Source organism: Thalia democratica, chromosome 8 (assembly GCF_965202585.1).
Source record: "Thalia democratica chromosome 8, ktThaDemo2.hap1.1, whole genome shotgun sequence".
In the NCBI taxonomy this organism is placed as follows: domain Eukaryota; kingdom Metazoa; phylum Chordata; class Thaliacea; order Salpida; family Salpidae; genus Thalia; species Thalia democratica.
In genome coordinates, this window is record NC_139172.1 from 11,240,406 (window position 1) to 11,245,853 (window position 5,448).

The following is a 5,448-nucleotide window of genomic DNA, read 5'->3' on the forward strand; positions in this document are numbered from 1 at the left end:
ATTTTCTTCGATGTAGTTTATAGGCTTGAGCTTAATTTGATAATACGTCGACAATTCATTGATTCGTCGATTCATCATATGTTGAACATCATTGATCGTAAATGCTAAACCAGCAAAACAATATGTAACTGACGCGTATTTGAAAGACAAACGCCGATATACGCATTGGAAAAAAATTAACTCCTTCGAATAAACAATGTTGTTTGGAAATTGGGTAAATTATTTTGAGAAATGCTTAGAGAATTTGAATTATTATAGCTATCTTTAGTTCTAAAATAAACTCTTTCTCAAAACTATAAGACAATGCATACCTTTCATACAAGGGTATAGATAGACTATAGATGTGCTCAGTAATATGCTGTATTATCACTTTACCTCATTTGCATAATAATATATATGAAAACATTTCAAAAACTTTACAATTGCAGCAGACCCTAGTTTGAGTAACCATTTAAGCATTTTTTAAAAAACTTCAAATTTTAATAAGTATTTTACAAAATAAAGTTTTTTTTATTGCTTGAAATTCCTTATGAGTAAAAATCTCCAAAACAGCTCATTTTTCTCAAATGGGCCCCACTCAAAAAGTCACAACTAAATCTAATTGAAATTATTTCAAAATTAAGGCAAAGAAACGCTTTCGAATAAAAAAAGTTCAGAGTTGACTTTGAAAACAAAGAGAATATTTGGTTTTAAAGTTTGAAGTATTTTTTAAATGCGGAAATGGCTCTTTGAGCAAAGTTAACGATCGTTTAATAAACTTATCTATTGGCTAAGTAACTAACTGTATGATTAAGTTCAAAAACTTTACATAATATGATTTTTTAATTATTTTGTAATTAAAACGCAAAACTCATTATGTAAATGTATCTAATAATCAACGGCGTTGACTCAACGCTATTAGCCTGATGAACAACCAAAAAGTAACTGTGTGTAAAAACTCAATCAACAGTAAAAAACTGCTCAGTTCTATAAGATGTTCATTTTAGTTAATAGCTTAAACGCGTTAAACAGTTGTTTTGATTTTTGTAAATATTACTTAAAGCCTATAACTATACTTGAGTGTATTTTTATTTAGTTAAGGCTTAATGATACAACTATAAAAGTTAGTTGGTATTTAGCTCGTAATATTAGTTAATTTAAGTTTCATTATAACAACTATAACAATTAAAGCTATGATTTTTTAATTATTACTCTTTTTTTTTAATAAACTCCTAAAATCAAGGAATAAAACCAAACATATAACAAGTTTAGAGGACACTCTAGTTCCTAAACGTTTAAAAGTTTGAACGAAAAAATTAACTGCAAAAAAACCTATGTCAGACAGAAAAAAGCTTACACTACTTGTCTGTTTTTAATGATGGCAGTAATTTTACAGGTAGCTAAACTTGGAATAACTATGCACGTAACGTAGCTTAATTTGGACACATTTAAAATACTTTTCATCTAGTTTCAATGGAAAACACAACAACAGAACATTCTAAAAGCATTGTTGCAGTGTAGCGTTATTAATAAGTAAAAATTTAGAAAAATACTTTTTGTCATAAGTAATGAATCTACTGCAATGATGAACTAAAAGTTTATGACTAAAGTTCGTACTATGAATCTTAAAAGTACAGCTAATCTAGTCAAACTTCACTTAATGATGAATAAAACAGAGTATAAAGTACAAATCACTATAAACTTGCAACAACAGAATAAAAATTTAAAAACATCATTATAAATTTAATACAGTACCTTTTACAACTTTTTTCTGTCTAAAAATGCATAACTTTATATTTTAAATTAAAGTAAGAAGTATTCGTTGGCTAGCAGATTTAACTTTTAGAAAACGTATAACTACTTCGTTGCAGCAATAACTACAAATATTTAGATGTTGATATTACTATAAAGCATGGACGTAGCTAGCTCGAAACATTTACGAATTTGCCAAATTCAACAGGGACGACGCATGATGACGTTATAGGGGGTACAACGCAATTTAAGGTCGGTATTTTTATTGGTACTATTTTATGGGTAGAATTGCTGCAATAAAATCTGTCCATATTTTAATGTAATATCAATAAAAATATGGGTACTATTGAGGTGTTGCTACAACTAAATGTCATTTCTGTTTGTAAACAAAAAAGAAGTGGATAGGCCTGTAGAATGTTGAACTCTAATTTTTTTTTATGCAGTGTAAACAGTACTGCCATAAACAAATGCTGAAGAATTATATAGCCGAAAAATGTTTTTAGGATTCATATTTATGTGATATCATTCTGATTATTACTTTTTTTATTACTTTTATTAGAAATACTTCTCTTATTATCATATTATTAGTTATGTGGAGGTAATCAAGTAAATTATGGGTTAAATATTTTAAATTTAACTAATTGTACCCTAGTTTTTATACTAACTACCTAAAAATTTATATTATGTATATTAATCCATTATACCAAAGTATTGAACACAAATCAAAAGTTGTCATGATTAAAACCTCAAAACTAATTGATAAATTTTTTTTTAATAAATAATGTTTTTTTTTGAAAATTTTAAATCATAAAATATACAATAAGTCTAGCTAATTTTATTCTTGTTTTTGCAGAACTTTTTATAACCGCTACTTCTGTAAATTTACAAGATATAACTTACATAAATCCTACTTATAAAGTTCATGTGTAACCAAGTTGTTTTTGTTAAAAAAATCTCAAATACAAAAACTTTCCATAATATTTATGATAAGCCTAGCCACTATTTTCGCTTCTTTACACAATCTAAATTCCAAAAGTCTACCCTTAAACAAAAAATTGTGATGTCATAAAAAATATAAATAGGTAATTTTGCAAAGATGCTGTAACTAATCTGCCTATAAAAAGTCCTACCGCGCAATAAAGACTACCTTAAGTGTTGTTGCGTTTATTTTTAATCAAAATTTGCAGTTATGTTAAGCTTAAAAAATAAATGGAATTTTGATGTAGCTGTTTACAAGGCAGTTTATTTTGCTAAACACTAGTGGCATCGCGCGATATTTTTTGTTAGGAGCTGCAGAGAAAAAATCCATTAATTTAAGACCTTCTTACAATACAACTACACAAATTTTTCAACGTAACAAAATGTTTCTTTAAACAAAAAAAAGTAAATATTTAGAAAAAAATATAAAAAAATACTTTTTCTTAATAGTTATAACTACTTTTTTTTTTAATTAAAACTAATCTTGTCCTGCTATAGCTCATCTTGTCAACCTGTCTTGTTGTTCTTTCGTTGAAGGAAATTTTTTAAAACATTATTTTACAATGCATCACTTTTTGATAAAGAGAATCTGAGGTGAGTTAATTTGTTCAGTTTTTAGACACTACAAGTGCTAAAGAATATTTATACATAAAATTTTTCTATTAGGAGGGCATAAATAAGCACAAAAAACACTAAAAACTAAGAAAGTAGGGTGTTTTCAAGCAGAAGAAATAAAATTGCAAAATGTTATACCTGCTATAAAGCAACCGTACTTATTTATATTTTCAAAGTTATAACTTATATAAGATTTAGGACTCAATTTAATTCCTTAAGTTAGTTATAAAATAAATGAATTACAGTAACTTCTCGCATCTTTACGCACTCGTGACGTTACGCACTCTCGTTTAGTTACGCATTTTAGAATTCTAAAAAATTTAATAAATAGAAACTTTAAATTTTTAAATATTGCAAAAATTAGGTTTATTGTATATTTTTAATTTAAAATATGTTTTTGAATGCTAACTCACTTCTCTATATCTTTAGACTTTGTAAACCTATGTTCCTTGACTAATTGATAAATATTTAGTTATACCTCAGTATATCAGAAATTTTGTTAACAATAAGAGATTAAATTAAAATTCTGAAAGAAATATGGCTGTGTTAAACAATGAAAGTATAATGAAATAGTGAGAGTATAAAGATAAAACTATAATACAGCACTCTTGCCCTATATATGAAAAATCATCTAAAAAAGAAATATAATGAAACACAAACAGTTTTTATTAAACATTTTTCCCATCTTTATATATTTATTTCACAAGTAGAAACACGTTACAGCACTAAATGCATATTTTTGTAAAAGGCAATAGAAAAAAATTTTAATATAGACACCACACCATTTCTAAATTGTAAATGATTGCTTACTTATAAATTAGATTTGCTAAGTAGAATAGATTATAAATGTTAAGGACTAAATAAGTCATATATAAGTAAAGATAAAATTTACTTATCATTGAAATTACTAAAAATTTTCTACAAGTATTAACATTTTATATAAATCCTTTTTTTTAATATGTGTATAGTTGTAATTCATTTCAGTTTACCTAGTTTTATATTATTAGGTTTCACTTACTTATTTTTGAGAGCACTTTAAGAATCTCTCAAGTTATAAATTCATTTATAAAGAAACATCTTTTTAAAGAAAACTTTTCTTTTTAGAATTTTCAGCCTAAAAAATAAATCTTTTTTAATAATTTTTTTATCACAGGTTTTAAATTGAAATCAATCTAAATTTGACAGATAAAATTATGTGAACTATATATATTAGAAACAGGCTGCAAATTTTTGTTTGGTGGCCTAGAGAGCTCATTAAAAACAAATTCATGCTCTCTTGCCGCAGTTTGCTGACTGTTGTGTTATTGATGACTAATAACAAACTCCATTTTTAAATGTTTGTTCTCTATTCTTTTAAACGAGTTTACGAAAGTTTTAAAGAAGGATAAGCTAAACTTCTCAATACGCTATTAATCGCTAAGATTTGTGACTCTAAAATTGGTTCACTCTGAATTTATCGCCAACTCCGTAACTGCAATCTGATCACACATGTATACAAGACTATCTCAATTAATAAAAAGCAAAGCACCGCTTTATGTCATTGTATTTTTTCTTGGGCAATCATGATATCCGTTAAAAAATAGCTACCGTTTGATAGCTTACTTTTTATTAAAAGAAAATTGTCTTAAATATTGAACACTATGTCCTAGTCAAGACATTAAACTGTATCCTGGGTGTATAACTCAATAACCGAAAGGTTTTTTCTTACACCAAGACGTTGGACAAAACTTTTTGAGCGCTTCTTTTGTTGTTCAATAAACAATAATACTTCAAATCCAAGAATGACTAAATAAGTGCAATTTTTAAAATTGTTAAAATCAACAAATTACATACTTTATTATCAAAATAATAAACAAATCCAAAAAGAAAAAAAAGTTATGATTTATAATAATTTAAAAACTTTTCAAAACACCAAAAGGTAACTTGCTAAAATATTCAAAGACACTTGGAGATCAAGAAAAACTTTTTAGTTATTGAAAAAAATTTGTCCAAAAAAAAGTTTTGTACAGTTGAAATTATAAAAAAATGTTTGTTAAGTTTTTGTTTAATAAATAAAATAAAAAAATTTGGAAACATCAAAAGATATAATTTTTTGATTACTTTAATCTTGTAGAATGTAGCAAT